Source organism: Ptychodera flava, chromosome 6 (genome assembly GCF_041260155.1).
Source record: "Ptychodera flava strain L36383 chromosome 6, AS_Pfla_20210202, whole genome shotgun sequence".
Taxonomy (NCBI): Eukaryota; Metazoa; Hemichordata; class Enteropneusta; family Ptychoderidae; genus Ptychodera; species Ptychodera flava.
Window position 1 is genome coordinate 20,846,441 of NC_091933.1, and position 18,237 is coordinate 20,864,677.

The 18,237-nt window shown below is 40.8% G+C and overlaps 1 long non-coding RNA gene across 1 annotated transcript; it reads left to right on the forward strand.

Annotated features, from left to right (window-relative positions):
• Positions 1-17,837, forward strand: LOC139135126 (uncharacterized). Its single transcript, XR_011552934.1, has 3 exons — positions 1-333; positions 15,360-15,688; positions 16,899-17,837. It is a non-coding gene; the product is annotated as an uncharacterized lncRNA (long non-coding RNA).
• The last annotated feature ends 400 nt before the right edge of the window (positions 17,838-18,237 follow it).

The following is an 18,237-nucleotide window of genomic DNA, read 5'->3' on the forward strand; positions in this document are numbered from 1 at the left end:
ACACCAAAGTACTTCTGTCACGACGAATCAGTTGGTATTTCGATCACACACAAGATAGATAGCCTTGCTCATGTCCGTTTACAATTAACCTCCTCATTGGCGCTGGGTAGTCGGTAATACGCGCGGTGTTTGCGTTTGCTCATTTTCGGAGATCGTAGTATCCACTGTATCGACAGCGACCCTGCATTTCCGTCGGAACCAGCTGCGAAGTTGGTGATTTACCTTTGGTATCGTTACAGCAGCTATCGGGAAGTCGGCCGTTCACCTGCTGGCCGCAGAAAAAACAACAACAACAACATCAGAACTGCGCTTCAGAGAGATTCACGGAGGAAGGTATGTTGCACTCGTAGAGTTTAAACACTTGCTAATGGCCACAAGTGATGAAGACTATACTTTAAACATTTTCTTTCTTGCTTCAGCGAAAGGCCCTGAAGCATTAGGTGGCTGATTCACAACAAAGCACCAAGGCCTGGTCCTTGATTATTATAGCCTCCACATTGAAGCGAAAACCCCCGTCATATAATAGATAGGTTTGTTCATCGTTCAGTTCGAGCAAACGTGCAATTATATTCAATAAGATATGTAGTGAATGGGAACTGGGCAGGGGACTTGAATTGCTCTACCCTATTGACCAACAGAAAGTGCATCAAAGTTCCTTACCACGTTTTGTTGGGATATGGATGCGGCATTATAATCTACGTTTCACTGCGTACATGACTGAATCCACCAGCGAAGATACACCAGCTGGGAAAATTCGTCCATTTTTCTTGTGTTACCGAAAACTTGCGAATCAAAGAGAGCAAGTCAAAGCGGTTTTCGTTGAAGTGCACGGCACCACACACAACGACTGGACGGGTACGCTGAAATACTCTGCCAGCCGTGCGCCCAGACACGCATGCTGGGCCGAGCAATTAACGCGTCCGGCCTTCCACCTGGGCCGTCTGAGACGCGGATGCCAAACACCAGGAGTTCAAAATGTCACTCAGATCAGCCCTCCGTGGGTCATAGGCCACGCTGATTTATAAAACTTTTGCACATTATTTAATCCCCTTCCAGTTTACAATGGGTCGTTCAAGGTATCGCTATCGGACACAACGGAAGATTATCTCGGTGAAAAATAGATATATGGATTAACTACAGGATTAAGTGACATTTGGATGCTCACCGTATCGCGTCATGCATGTATAAGTTCGTCTCCTTTAAGTGATAAATGACATCCGTTCTATTTCAGAGGTCGCTGTCAATAGTCGAGTATTAAAACATCAGGCATAAACAAAACTGATAGGTTTGTTCGTCATCTTGAGCCTCTTACAAAAAATGATGCGACGACGCGGTTTTTACTTCGTTTTCGTTTTTGTCTTTTCCGTATAGAAGATCAAGATACTGACACAAAAAGTTTAAAAGCAGTTTTAATATGCAGCAGTAATTCTGACAAGAAGCAAGATCGAAACGATAGCTGCTGCACTGCTCAGAATTGTACGATGTTTACATGTGATCCGACTGATGCTAACATTTTCTGCCGGCCTTTGCACGCTGTCATTTCGTTAAGGTAGTATGCGACTCGAAAGTGAAGGACTTGAACTTTCGCTCAAACTCTCCTCAATGAAACTTTCAACCATGCCCTTACCGAAGCAAGAATAAAAATCAGGAGTCATCGTGCAAGTTCAGAGTCAGAGAAACAAATTACCTAACATTTACGGTATTTAAAATTCAAAATGGCCGCCATCCTTGTATTAACTCCAAAGGGAAAAATAAAATTCTCGATTTTCAAAAGACTACGGTGGTGAAACTTTTTCTGTCTAACAGTGTTAAAATGAGCCTCCACGAGTGGTAGATCAGAAAAGTATGTGGAGAAAATTGAGAGACAGAAAATATATAATTCCGAGGTTCATTCTTTCTACCTTTAATAGTTTTCAAGCGAACGTGAGCATAATCTACATTTAAATTGATTGGGCATACACATCACCCAGACCATATCTATGCAACGTAATAGACCGCCCCGTCTGTAAACAAGGAATTTTCGAACAGCGATGGCGATATTGATTTGAGTTGTTCTAATATTGCCAGGTGCCGCCAACTAAGCTGTTCGTGCAAAAAGGTGTTCGTGCGAAGTTCTTCAGCGGGCGGGCAAATTTCAAAACTAATCAGCGGGCGGGGAGAAAATATCGATATTTACTGTGGGCGGGGGAGAAATTTCATTACTTTCAGCGGGCGGGGAGAAAATTTTTGACAGTGGGCACCGGAAAATACGTAGAGGGAGGGGAAAGCGGCGTGGTTGATAGAACTTGAGGAGAAATTAAGCGCCTAACTTAGAGGGGAGCAATGTTCCAAGTATACTGCTAACTACTGGCATGGTTTTGTGTTGATCTGGGTTGCCTAGTGGGCATCTAGTTGGCAATGGGGAATTATAGTAGTGGGGAGAGGGCAGCGGGGAGCTTGAATTGTTGTGGGGAGTGGGGAGCGGGCAGACCATAGATACTGGAGGGCAGTGGGCATCAAAATTCAGCGGGAGGGCATATTTTCCGTGTATGCCAGTGGGAGGGCAGTTACGAACAGCTCTACTTTCCCCTCCAAATTTTAGGTCAAGGTCAAAAATAAGAAAAATCGGTATATCAGTCTTCAAAACATGTTTTGTGATGATTTTGCGAAATTCATGAAATTTACCAGTTGGCGGCACCTGTATTGCATCGAGTAGATTCGTCCTTGGCTGTATTTCAGCAATGGGGAGCGCTTTGGCGTTTGATCGCCCCCGAAAAAACCGAGCTGTCCTAAATTTGGAAGGTTAATTCAAGGGTCCTGCAAACCCAAAAGTACGTTCGATCGCGCGCAGTGCCCCAGTTAGATGGCAAGATTGAGACTTAGATATAAAGGTAAACCATTCGTATGATCGAACTTTGACACAGAATCGTTGACGAGTTTTATCGCTATCATATTGCCACAGTGTAAACCTTACAAACGATTTATCATCAAAACTAAGTTTTGTTTACTTGCTAGTGGAGTCACTATCTACTAACTGAACTTTTACGGCAAAAATGTTATTTCAACCGTACAGCAATCATATACATCGGTTGAATCTTTACAGAGAGAGAGAGAGAGAGAGAGGAGAGAGAGAGAGAGAGAGAGAGAGAGAGAGAGAGAGAGAGAGAGAGAGAGAGAGAGAACGTTTGTGAGTGGCGTAGACACTTTGAGTCTTGTAAACACTTCCATATTGTGCAGATTATCTGTACGTGTTTATTTATTTACAATCGTTTCAATGAAATGAGGAGAAGCAAATATATTAACTACACCATCCTTTACTATGCTTGTTACAGCCATCAACGTTTATAAGACTTGTTCGACAGGTGTGAAAGATTTCTGGTGAAAGATAATACACATCGCGTAAAAATCTTATACATAACAAATATGCAGGTAGATGTATTCTAGACTGCACACTTGCTTGCAACCACGATGAAAGAGAAATACCCAGAGTCTGTTGGATGCACTATTTAGCTCGTATGACTCTCGTCATGTTTAAGGAAGAAGTGAGGCACAAGGAGTAGTAGACAGTGTTGCTTACACAAATCTGACACTGATCGCAATCTATCTCTCTAAGATTCGAGTATGATAGTTATCAGATCACCAATAAGGGCGTAGAGATTTTAAATCAAAAAGAAGCGCATGCACAAGGCATTTCATCGATGAAATGGTTTGCACAAAAAAAGTCGGTCTTCAAACAGTTTCTACCACAGACTATAAATCAGATCTTGCCATCGTCTAGTGTGGGCTTGCTCGTAAACTGAGTTTCGTACGTCTGATACGTGACAAATTCAGAGGAAATGCTGTATGGTACCGAAGACAAGGCAATGCAACAACGCACTATCCCCTGCCCGTCCCCATTTGAAGTTTTTCTTCTTCCCGATATTGATGCATCCAATACACTTTCCGTAATTCTTATTACATATAACCATACCATCTCTATTTATTTATCAATCAAATATGTGATATCAATCTATAAATCTGACTGCCTGTCTATTCATCATTCGACCTGTCTATCTCAGTATGTATGTATGTATGTATGTATGTATGTATGTATGTATGTATGTATGTATGTATGTATGTATGTATGTATGTATGTATGTATGTATGTATGTATGTATGTAGTATGTATGTATGTATGCATGCTGCATGCATGCTGCATGCATGTATGTATGTGTGTGTGTGTTGTGTGCGCGCGCGCGTGCGTGCATACGTGTATGCATGTATGTATTTATCTATGCACCTGTCCATCTGTCTATTTATCTATCTATTCTATCGATCTAGGTATTATTCTATCCATTCATCTATCTATCTATATATGTGTATATGTATATATTGCGTAGTTATTTCTATTTATCTATTGGTTAATTTGAATTATTATACGACTTAAGCAACTGTCCTCGAAATTTTGATGAAAACAGTGTAACATATGAGACGTGAAAAAGACACGTCTAGGCGGGTTAGTCTGTTTGACAAAAGTGAACACAAGGAATGTAACTTACTTTCAAGTTGACACTACAGGATATGTCGCTGGAAGCTGTTACTCTGCCGTCGTCAGAAAAGTCACATCGCATCAACTCTCATCGTTTGAACTCACTTTATTTATGACTATTTGACCACCCTAAATTCCAATCTTCAACAATATATTGTAAAATGCTAAGAAGCCAGTTTCTAATCGTATCCACTGTATATCTGATTGAAAAATCGAAACTGAACTGTGGCTGTGTCCGTATCCTGTCTCAATAATAATGGATACATTAATAGTAAAACCGGACAAATTATTTCGAAATCCACAATAGGCCACTTATCCGAACTCGCTGGTGACGTCGAGAAAAACAGGGCGCACCTGTGGCGGCTCAGCTTCACTGATACTGGTCTGCCTTCATTTCTAGACAGGTATTTATAATGGGAGTTATTGTTGGCCGGAAATATCAACATAATGCAGTAAGGATGACGATATTTTGCATCTATCTACGACTCGACTGACACTTCCCCGGACTATTTAATACTTTGATCCTATCCGAAGTCTCTCTTTAGCAGGATGTATTCTGCGAATTCGATGCATTACCCGCTAATGCATGTATTCACATCTCGATTTTGTTCCTTGACGGCCTTGAAAGGAAATAAAAACTACGCCCCGCCTTGCCCCAGGTGGTAAGGTAGAATTCAAAACAAACTAACCTCACTTTGTGACTTCGCATTCCAATGGGAACACAAGCTGTGCACTCGGTCGACCTCTCTGGGGCCGATTTATGTTTGAAAGACTCATAGTTAAACCCTGGAAACTTCACCAACCGATTTCAGGAACGCCAGAAAAACCACCAAATTACGACCAGAAGGTAGCACTTTTTCCAGGTGCGATACTACCAAAATAGGTCGTGGGGTAGTGGAAAAGAAACATTCTTTCCTTGATCCTGTATTCTTCGCAGATATTGTGGAAATTCTCCGATGATTGGGTTTTCACACTTTGTTGTCAACCATGGGTCAAAGTTCACTGTGTATTATTTATGCAGTGCAGGTGAACTGGGCATTTATCAAATAAATTTACAGGCTGTGTTGACGGAGGACGTCCTACGTAATCTAACCGAGTGGCCCTTGAGTGTTCAAATCACTTTTATGGCTGATTCCCGATTATCGATTGTGAAATTATTTTTGTTTGACCATAAGTTAACCTTGTCTAAAAATTAAGTACCAATAACTATAATGATGAAATTGACAATGACTGCAACTTTTGCTAAATGTATTCATTATTACATCCACACTTCCTTGACAGAAAACGAATCGATTAATATGATAAAACTGTCGATGGGATCACAAGACTGGCACTATGTAATAACTCCAATACGAGTACCAGGGATCGGGAACGGAGGGTAGATCCCGTGAAGCCCTCTTTTTGCCCGTCATTGAAGTCGACTCAGCACACTTTGAAGAAATGTCTATTGTGTATTTTGAACCATCAATTATCTCTCGAACGAATGCAACAAGTGATCGTTGAAATGAACATCCCGCGTCGCGATCCTAACGTTTGCGTTTGCGTTCACGGACATTTTACTGGCCCATTAGAGTATATCAAATTAACACCAAAAACCACTTTTGACCAATTTTCTTCAATTTAAGCTATCGAAACGAATCAATGAATGTTTTTATTTCTACATCATTTTATCTATCAAGATGGTAAATACCAAACTAAAATTAAAAGTTCCCGTCGTGAACCACAGGTGTCTCCACTTAACATGTAACAGGCTAAGCCAAGCGAGTTTTAAATTGTAGCTGAAATATGACTTTGCTTGATTGTTTAGCACAGTATCATGTTGGCGTGGAAATACAGCGATGGCGCGAAAACGTCGCATGTAGGAAGGAACTTTGTAGATGCGAAATCAAGGAGGTCAGGGTATAAACCCCGTCGACTATAAATTCGTCTTCTAAACAGGCGTAAATCTGAGAGCTAACCTGTTCTACTGAGTGTGTTCAATACTATAGGGTCGTTACCATGGCATCACGGGTCCCATGATTTTGGTTGTGAATATTTACAACAAGCTAAACGGCAGCTGGTAGTTGTCGGAATGACGAGCATCTTGCCAGATTCCATTATAGTCTGGCAAAGCGAAAGAAATTGGTTTTGTGAGAGGACTTTGGCATTACCGCAAACTCGGGTGAGAAAAAACAGTTCTGCACAATGTTACTTCAGACACTCTAAAACACTCAGAGCAATGTCCTCTCTATAGTTTTGTTTATCATGATCTTTGCTAATACAGTCTACGCCACGCAAAACATATCACGTCGTAAACCCGAACGTAGTCCTTGTAACCTCCACAAATGTAATAATCTCCACAAATGTAATATCAACCACAATTGTAATAAAATGCACCCATAAATGTAATATCGCCCATAAATGTAACAAAAATCAACCATAAATGTAATAAAACCACCAACCACAATGTAATAAATGGTAACCATAAATGTAATAACCAAATCACCCATAAATGTAATACTTGTCAACCATAAATGTAATAAATCTATTTTGTCGTCGCAATTGAGGAATTAGCCCTTAAATATTGATCTATGTAATAAGGAAAGCAACTCCACACATTATTCATTTCTTAATTGTTTGCGTTTAGTGTGTTTTGCATATTTGAAAGTGTGTTTTACGTTTCCCTGTTTTGTGTTCAGAACTGATTGGCCATGGCTAGACACAGCTGTAATCTGAACGTCAGTGCAGTCTCTACTCCAGAGTGGGGAAGACTGTATAACACTACGATCCTTTAACGCCGTTTTTTTCGAAAATTGCCATACTTTCTTAATCAATCGCCTCAAATTCATCTTCAGTGGATAAATTGTGTGGAATAATCGATAGATTGTCTGTATTCCTATGTTGTCCCACTTGAAGTTTGTTCCTTCACTAGGGATGCCAGGATGTCTAATTTTGTTCTACTGTGTTCAAGGTAGTGTTCGTATTGTTTTTTACTAGATTGAAATATATGTTCTCGTCAACATGTTTTGTGTCGTAAGTTTCTGTTATAAGGTTTTATATTTCTCTGTTATTTGTTCTGAGTCATCTGTCATAAACTTTGTGTGGTATCACTGGTTGATGAGTTATTTTGACGCTCCTTTTTATGTAATTGTCAGTATCTAGAGCTGCTTTTCCACTTCCATTATCTAACGGTTTGATCAGTACCTCGCCGTTTTCTATTCTGTGTTTCGAAAAGGAAACCTAGTTTCAGGAAAGTATGCAATAACATTACACTAGTCTTATTAAAGTTATTATTTACTCAGGGCATTGATAAACAAATGATCACATATGCAAGTTCAAGTTTATTACATTTATGGTTGAGTTTTATTACATTTATGGTTAATTTGTTTATTACATTTGTGGTTGCGGGTTGTTACATTAATGGTTGACTATTTTATTACATTTGTGGTTGATTTTATTACAATTGTGGTTGATATTACATTTGTGGAGATTATTACATTTGTGGAGGTTACAGTCCTTACAGCAGAGGTTAACATTCCAATTCTCTTTTTTCGGTGTCTATAAAATTTCGATCTGAGGAACTTCATCTGAAGAGGAAATGTGACTGCAGACTTCACTCAGGGAACGTTGTGCAAACACACCCTCGAGTAATGGTCCGTTCGGCTTTGCTACTGCGACCTTTTTAAAGTCTATCTTTAATATTCTTGGTACATTTTATTTATCTATTGAGTGGAACACTTAACTGCGGCCGACAAAAATATTCTTAGCTCGTCACTAGGCACCGGTTCGGAGATTATTAAACATCGACTTCACTATGTTTCCAATGATGTCTCATACTTTACACAGATATTGACGATTAAGTTGCTCATTTACCGGCCTTGTTTACAATAATCTCGTGTCCTTCAACTCAATTGCTTTCGACCGCCTTCCAGTATAGACTGCCCGGCATCGCTCAGTTTCAGCCACTTTGTGAAAACCATGGTTTGTCAGACGGCGCTGGTGGAGTGTAGGGTGAGCTTTCTGCTCTCTATGTGTCAGATGTGTGTACGTTCACCAAGTCGAGGGTGCTTTTTTGACCTTTTGATACCCTCTTTTTACCGATATATTGCCTATTGCCGACAGCTCTGCGAACACGGGCACAATAGGATGGCTTTGTTTGTTGGCTTGTTTTGGTTGTTTTTTGCTCTGATGTCCCAGGAGATCATGTCACGCCGAAAAAAGTCACATACTAGAATCTAGAGTAATATGTTGCCATTCCGACGGATTCAGACAGTTTGCAAGATGTGAGAATGGTAAACACAACTCAAAATCTAGTTATGGTTTTGGAAAAAAAGTGTTTCCTTCAAAGACTGAGTTAAACTGGAAGAATGTTTTGCTCAGATTGTTGTAGCTAAGGGAGCACAGTTTAAACTTTAAGCCAGTCTCAGGTAGCTCCGCATGCGTACAGTATGGGCAGCATCACTTGGCTGCTAAGCACGTCTCACTCAACACTGTTATGCTGTATAAAGTTTATGAAGTGTCTATTACACAGATTTGTGATTATACAGCCGATAAACTATTTAACTCTGGGTCAAATTTGGAAACTGCTGGGTTAGGCGTTACACAGTTCTCCGTTTTTACGACCGACATTCGGACAAGCCAAGAGCGACGCTCGGCAGACAGACGTGCAACTTAATAACTCGTCTTAAGGCGACTTGTTTTTGATTTCGATTGGACCGGTCAATTATTTTCTCACTTCCCGTCAAATTATGATGACGTTACCATCGTTAGATTGATCCGGGACAGGTGTGTTAACGAAAGGTTTGCAGATGCTGTATTTGTAGACGCAATGACATGGCTCTGACTGTAAAATTACATGTTAGAAGGAGAAAAAATTAATTGCAAAGCAAAACAAAATCCAACTGCCAAGTCCAATCGCACAGTTGCTAAAGAATTTACTTGTGAATATGGGTCATAAAGCCTCCGTGACTTGAGGCAAACTGTCGGTACGGACGTTACCCGTTCTTAACTATAACGACGACAGCGCGACACTGACGACCACTCAATCACTCCGTGCACCGTGTTGACTGGTTTATGACCGTCTGCCTCCGATAGCACCCTTCCCCTCTTCTACTTTAACCCTGAAAAAGATGCCGATACATTTTCGCAGCTTGGTACCGGTGAGGTCGATGACCCGCACGGCGTGTGTCTTTACAAGCCTCAAAACCATACCTGTAGGGTTTAAGTGTTTACGGTTTGTATAATAATAGGTGTAGTGTCTGAAATGGGGATGTTTTGACGATTTCGCTGTCTCCCAATGTCTTCGGTCTAGGACCTGGCGGCGCCTTTAGAGTTCTGCGAACCTGCAGTTTCGAGTTCGTGGGCAGGAAACTCGCCGCTAGGTTCCAGACTGTCATCTCGTGTGTAGGGTCGTGAAAAGACGATTACCACTTGTTATGACGGCGATTTTTGTTTAAACGTCAGACTCGTTAGGGACCATAGATAACCATACAGTCAGTGAAGCTCATCACAATCGGATTGGTTTAATTTTTTCGGGTTTGTTTTCTCGGCATGTTGCGAGGGACGTGGCACATATCCCATCATCATTTATTTTATAGATTTAACTAACTTATCTGTAGTACCGCACACAGCATTCTTGGAGCTGCAGTGCAAAATAACTTGTTGAAACCACCGATGATATTTGGCTGGTGCCGCCTGCAGATGTTGTGATCAAAATGCCAGTACTGGTTTGTGAATGTAACTATGAAATAAGATGACTTGGAAAATATTTCTACCTTCGTTGCACAAGAGTCCCTTCTCAGATTCTAAAACAATGTCAGTTAATAAAGGATTGAAAGGACAGAAACAGCTCACGTCATTTGGTGAAATTCTCTCGATCCTCACATTCACAGTATCTTCATTTTATCAGAGAGGAAAACGGCGACCTTTGACCGATGAGGGACTCCAAAGATGGGTAGCTATCAAACACACACCGTTGCCTCCCTTCTCATTTATAACCCAAAGAATAATTATATCTGATGATATAAAGTACAAAGAAAATATGCTTCTCCGGAAAATAAATCAAGTCATGCAAAATAGCATATCCATCTATTTAACGTGGAAGATCTTTGTTTGTTTACTGGTCGATCAGTCAACGTATATTTCGATGACGGTAGTAGAGTTTTAGAATAACTAATCTTATACAAGTACTTTTTTCGGACGTTACCGGTAGAGCGTCCCGCCCTCTCTTAGCAATGACACGCTAGTGCACTCGACAGTGTTGATTTGCTCCATGTTTTGAAAACCTTTGAAATGTCATGTCAATGTGGAATAGCAATGTCTTGAAAGGTACGCTACACACAGATAATGATGGGCGTGGCAACTGCCACTCCGAACGGACCATTTATCTATGCGCGAGAACTGATTACTCAAACTGTGGACGAAGCGTTTTCAGGTCGAACGGTTTGCCCGCGCCGCGGCCCGGGTTTCTCTCCATGCTTGTCGTCTGAGCAGCCGATACACGTGATTAGCTTGTATCTCACCAATCTGAAAAGTAAGTGACCAAACAAACTTTCGTCTGTCCCACGGCCCCTCCACAGTTGGAATTCGAAGTGTTCTCCTGCATCTTTTGCTTCGTCGATCGCGGCGACAGGCTAAGCGGTCTGGTCTGGTCTGGTCTGGTCTGGGAGTGGCCGGTGAAAACATTTCTGACTGAAAAGGTAATAGCCGTATTTGTGAACAGAAAGAACGAATTGTTCAGGTATGATAAAGCTGCGTTTAACCCTTCGCCTCCTTCCGTGACCCGAGACCAAGTCAAGTCACGAGACGCCAACACACAGCGAGTCTGGCTGATGACTTGGGCGAAATGCAGGTATTAATTTTTTGACGATTCAAAATTTCAACGTGATGAAAGAATTACTGTTTTATATGAAGGCGAAAAAAAGAAGGACAACGGACTGCCAGTGTACGATACTTATCATTCATAAGAAACCAAACACGAATGTTAAAAAAGTTGTTCGTATTACTTGATGGTGTTTTCCTCGATTTTGTTCCTACTGTATTTGGTATATGAGGTCATTGTCCTTCCTTCTGTGCAGTTGAGTTTACACGTTTACCGTAAGCAACGTTCAAGCAATAGATTTCATGGCGGACCAGTTGTATACCGTGTTAATAACGCATTACTCAATCTGAACTCCCTGCGGACGTTCCTACATAGACTCGTATCACATGAACTGAATAAACAGTGCGCTATTAATCACACAGAAATTGCATACATCTCGAGTATTTCGTTGCATTTCAATGCCTAGATTCCCCACTGATGGAAACATCCAACTGGTCACGTGTATAGCTTGGCCATGTCACTGACCCTACAGATACCCCGCACAGAATTTTGTCACTGTTTTAATACTCGGGGTTAACATTACCTGGCTCCTTCAAGTTGTTCGCTCTGTATTTACCAAGATTGAATTTTAAAAGCAAGCATGGAATTTTTTACTGGTAGGCACGCCGCCTGTCTGTTTTATGCATCATTTCTCTGGTCTCCAGGTTTCTCTTCTTGCTCATGTCTCATCTCTGTCGATATCCACTTTCCCTCGATCACTTCCCCTTCTATGTGCTCCTTTGGACCTGCGATCTGCTGGTAGGTCAGGCTGTCTATCACTTGTCTCCCTATATGGGTCTTTATGATGTCCTTGGATTTGTTGATCTGCCCGTTTGCACTGCAGAGCAAAGTAAATTGCTTCTCTCTGAGCAAAATTGTGTAAGTAGAACAGAATGATGGTCAAGTGAATTGACACACGACATTGGATGTAACGCAGTATCTATTAGGACAACGATTAGCGACACTTTAAGGCTAAACAACAAAGTAAATCTGATTATTTTGTGCTGTCGTTTTCTTTGCTTTTGACGTGTTTGTGTCAATGGAGACGATTATAATTTACTAACTTGCTAATAACAACAACAACAACAACGACAATAATAATAATAATTAGACTGATTTGAGTGAATAATATGGTCAATGTATTTCGATCATCATCATCATCATCATCATCATCATCATCATCATCATCATCATCGTCATCGTCGTCATCATCATCACTATCATGAGAACACCCATTATCATCATCATCATCATCATCATCATCAGCAGCAGCAGCAGCAGCAGCATTACCACCTTCATCACCGTCACCATCGCCACCATTATCATCGATTGCAGTTCAGCGTAGGCTGCCATTCTAACACCTTATTCTTCTTAGGAATTCAGACAGATGTGTACGAAAGTCTAGAAACCCCAGAAGCTGTTCAGGGTATCAACTTACAACAAACTTACTCAGAATAGTAACCGGATCGCAACTGCCGTTCCATGTGTAAGCATGATTTGATCCGCTCAATCATAAAGCCAAAGCACAAATTACTGAAATTATGTGAATTTCCCGTTCACGTGACTTATGAAGAAAATAACAGATGACGGATGTGTACTGTCGGTTACTGTTGAACGGAATGACCAGTAGTTTTCAACACACGCCTCCATAGCGTTCTTTTCTTTCCCTCGCGACAGACGGTTTTTGTATGAACAGACATAGTACGTGACCGCGTTATGCAATAGTGTACACATGGTCGCAGAGTGATCATCTCCATGTCCTGTTGAACATTTCCCTTTAGAACACAAGTCACGCTGAATTACTTTAACAGAATAGGGTTATTACAACTGCTTTCCGTCAGAACGACCAAAGTAAAGATTTTTTTCCCTTCCGGCTACCGATATTACATAAGATGTTAAATCGGTCTGAAACTGCTTTAAAAAGGTATAATTATTTTTATTTTTATTTAATTAACCCAGGTGCTACCGCAAAATATGCAAATTACTGAGAAAGTGAGAAATTCTGAGATTTGCATGCTTTTCCAACTCCTATAAGTATCTAAGTATCTAACAGGAGGTAAACAACTTGCATGTGGCCATGCCGGACACATCGTCTCTGAATCTATAATGGTCAGGTACAGCCCGTTGACTCTGTCTGTCTCGCCACTCTTTGTTTCTGAAAATAGGGATCTATTGTCATATGGTAATAACAAGACGTAGAGAGTAGACGTAATTAATGGATTTCTACATGATGCCATTGTCTTCAACTATGCACGATGTGATTACTAGTAATTATCAAAACCACAGCAGCATGAATGGTCTTTCAAGCTCAAGGAATCTTTTTCGTCTCCGATGAGTAATCCATGGGAATTGTAAGAAGTACGTTGATGCAATGGATTTGAAGGAAACGGCCGATGTAAGACAACTTGTTAAGTTGAAGTTCCCCAGGCTACCATAGAATCATACAATTCTAGGGCCTAGCTACACATTCCGCGTTCCGCGAAAAACGAAGGATAGAGTTATAGGCCAATCGAGCGAGTCTCCCGTGGCTAGACAGTGAGCCAAGGTAGAAGTGGCCAGTTTCATCGCCACAACTTAAATCATAGCCAATCAATTCTAAATACATCTCATGATGATGATGCCAGTGAAATTTCTAGAATCTTGTCTAGAATCTCTCCGTAGTTCTGGTATGATAGCCAAGTAAATGTTTGGGTATCATGCAAAGCTACTGGCGGAGATGTTCTAGACAACTGGACAAAAATGAACAAAAACCCAAACAAATACAGAAAAATTAAACGAAAAACGAGTCATGAAATAGTGAAACATTTTAACTGAAAATCTTGACCATCGAAGTTCCACTAAATATCTCAAGTCTGTGTATCAAATGATAGGACATGGTATTCCATTTGCAGCGTGGATAAATTGTGCATCGACTTCGTAACTTAAAAACTGACCTGATGACATTAACAGTAAGAGATATTCCCCCCTCAGGTATGGGAAGGTGTTCCCTTTGCCGTCGACTCTAAAACTAACTGCCACTATTGTGAGAGTGTAATTATTTCACGGCGCAAATGAGACTCGGGGAGGGGGTACTGTAATTGACGGACACTGCTCTTTCAGGGTGCTCAGTCGTTTGTGAAGTCGGTAAATGACAACTTGTCTCCATGCGAGCGCGGTCGAGCAGACACAACCAGTCTGCACTATTCACAAAGGAAGTCAAGTTACCTCTGATGAGCGCGGAATATATTGATAAAAAAAATATCTTTTTTTCTCCAGTAACGCCATTCAAGAAAGGCAAGTCAAGTCAATTCAGTTCTGAATAAATGACATTCAGTGAATTCCTGAGAACTTCTCCCGAAGTCAAATCACCCTGTCGGGTAATTCTCCTTTTGTAAGCGAAATTCCGCAGGTTTCTTTCGTGAGTCTTAAAGCACCGTATAATTAATCCAAACCTAATTATTACAATTATCTTTCCGAGCTCAATACTATGCCCCGGCTAGGCGCTCACAGCTCGAGGGTGGCTGTTAGGGACATTCTTCAAATCTCTGAGGATTGCAAAGTTTTGCAGCGTGATAGATCTTAGGTAGACGGGACAAATTAATTTTCCGTGTGCGTCTAGCCTGAGCCCAGGCCGATTGTTCGCGAGCGGGAACACATTCGGACTATAACCAATCGGCTCGGCCGGGTACGGGACAGCAACGAATCCTCTTGCCCTTACGCCATTCTGATCTGAAGCAGTGTATGCTGCGTTAGTAGTTTCATCGTTTATTCAGCAATTCGATGCCTACCTTATTCAACGTTTCAATTTGGTGAGAATAACATACTGCATCTTGTTAATCTTTTCTCCTTTGGAACTTCCTAAGGAGGGTTGTGGAATTCGATCCTTCCGGCGCCACAATATTTTCGGCCTGGAATCAAATTGTCTCTCTGATCATCAGGATTGTGGATGGCTTTTGGACTTAGTTACTCCTGTCCGCATGTTTCTATATACAGCTGGCGGTTGTTTTTTATTCCCTCGTTCTGTTTATTTGACAGGAGCTCATCAAAAATGTCACTACAGAGGGATCTCGTTGTCCTTGTTTTCCTCCTTGCCATCACGGTTGCCGTGGCAACAGCAAAGGAATCGGAGGCCATCATAAGGATGTCGTCGACAAGAAAAACAAAGCCGACCATTTGAAGCCTGCCATACGCCGAAGAAAGCCACCTCCCAGACTCGTCCGAGTTCGAGGCCGTCGAGTTACCGACAGCGTTCACCACTTACGATCTTGACGGGAATGGGTTTGTGAATCTGTCGGAGCTGGCCGAAGTCACCGAGACGAAGGAAGCCGATGCCAAGTTTCCGTTCAGCGATGCAGACAGCAATGGTAAAAATTCTAATTTGTTTTACTTTCCGACATTTTATAGAACCCAACTTGTTTTTGCAATGGAACTATAGTAAGCCCGAAGACGTTCGTTTTTACAGACAGGTTGGATTCGTTACCGGATTGCATGTACCGTTCTACAGTTTGTTCCGTTGTGAAAACTGCCACACTAAAAACAAACAAACAAACAAAAACATAACCAAAAAAAGAACAAAACAAAACGTGGCATTGCCTGAAATTCCAGAGATGACAGAACTTCTTCTATAAAATGCAGACATTTCATCGACTGGTTTCGCCAGAAGGGTACAAGACACAACATTCCAATCCTTCTTGACAGAGTCCTTACTAAGATTCATTTTAGAAGTCTCCGCGGTTTTGCTGTTAAAAAGACTCTACCATCATGGTCACGTGTTCGTCGGCAAAAGCCTCTGAGAGATCTTCCTTTCCAAAGCAGAGCAATGATCACTTGGAAGTTTCCGTAAGCACTGTCACCGTTACCAATGTAATCATTGATGTTTCATTGTTAGTAACGTTGTTGGCATGAGCGGTGACAGTGAAGATGTTTGTAAATAATAAGATGATGATAATAATATAGTTATAATGATGATCAAGATCATCATCATCGTCGTCGTCAAGCTCATTATATATATATGTACGTATGTATGTATGTATGTATGTATGTATGTATGTATGTATGTATGTATGTATGTATGTATGTATGTATGTATGTATGTATGTATGTATGTATGTATGTATGTATGTATGTATGTATGTATGTATGCATGCATGCATGCATGCATGCATGCATGTATGTATGTATGTATGTATGTATGTATGTATGTATGTATGTATGTATGTATGTATGTGTGTGTGTGTGTGTGTGTGTGTGCGTGTGTGTGTGTGCGTGTGCGCGTGTGCGTGTGAGTGATTGTGTTGAGCATATGGCTAGCTATATATATGATGATCATAAACACACACACACACACACACACACACACACACACACACACACACACACATATATATATATATATATATATATATATATATATATATATATATATATATATATATATATATATATATATATATGGCTAGAGATCTATATGAATATGTGAACATGGATGCACGCACCGATCCATCCGTCCATACAGACAGCCAGCCAGCCATATGTGCATCTTATAATTGTTCTCTCTTTGATTGTGTGTTCCAGGGGACGGCGTTTTAGATGAAGAGGAATTTCTCAAAGCGCCCTGGGCCTTCAATCCTAAGATAGAAGCTGACTTGTCGTGAGAAGGGAAGCGTAACGTCTTTGTTATTATGTTTGCGCTTTCGTCCGTTCATCTTTGGTGCTATAAAAGACATTCTGGTCTAACTGAACTTGTAAACGTTTTGAAGGGCTTTAAAAGCCACCAGTTCAAGACTCTGTATTTTGAATGCGACAAATAGAATGTGTGTCAAGCATAACGATTTTAAATATGAGGTGAATACACCTAAATTAAAAATCAAATACTTTTTGGTATTTTACACAGAGAAAAAAAAACTTATCTTCACTTACATATTTTCATTTTCTCTTATTTTTTTAAGAATTAGAGCCAAGCTGCAACGGGACTTTTCATTCTACAGCAAACCATTGTAAACTCTCTTTCCGTTTGAACTTTGTATCACAGCGTTCATATTTTATACGTGAGCAGAAAACTACCAGTAGTGACGTCAATTCTCTCTTCATGTTATGCCTGACCATAGACAGTGGACTTCTGTACTGTCTATGGCCTGACAAACCGTCAAAGCGACTGAGCCTTCATGACAATGTACCTAGAGTCTGAGACAAACAAGACTGAAATCAGTGAATGAGGATCATCGGGTTTTTTTGCCGACTTTCGACAAGTACGTATTGTGGGTTGTCTCTTTCGATACTTCTCAATTCCAAGTGTACTGCATATCTGTATTTTTGACCACACTATGCAATAATTGTGATAAAGATATTTGCAGTCCTAATATGAAGACATTGTCGGCGATTCTGTACATGTCATACATGTCACATGACACTTAGAATTCAGGTAATACTTTGGTACACTATAGACCCTAAAAGAGATGTGTACACTTTAAAAGCAAAGGCAAAATGCAATAAAAGGCAGTCGGTATCATTGTACGACAATGTTGGCGATTTTTTGTTTGTGTCATCATAGACAGTAGAAGGAGAAGGTATCTGTGGTGTCATACGCGGTATACATTGATTTCAATTTCTACACATTTCGAATTGTTTTGTGTAAGAAGGAATAGTACGCGAAACTTAATGATTTTGGACTGATATGACCTTCGACCCAATGACGTTGGCAACGCCTACGATCATTGCTCCTAAAAGCTTCTTCACCATTATGTGAAGTGTGGTTTCATGGGAGACGCTTTCCAGGTAAACTGCATCCGGTTCGTTTCCTGTGCATTTAGCAAGGACAAATTCGAGGCCTGTAGATTTTTAGTTTCGTTGGCCCGTCAGGGTGTGTAAATGTGAGCGACGAAATCGTTCCTATTATTGTTATTTTCCAGGTAAT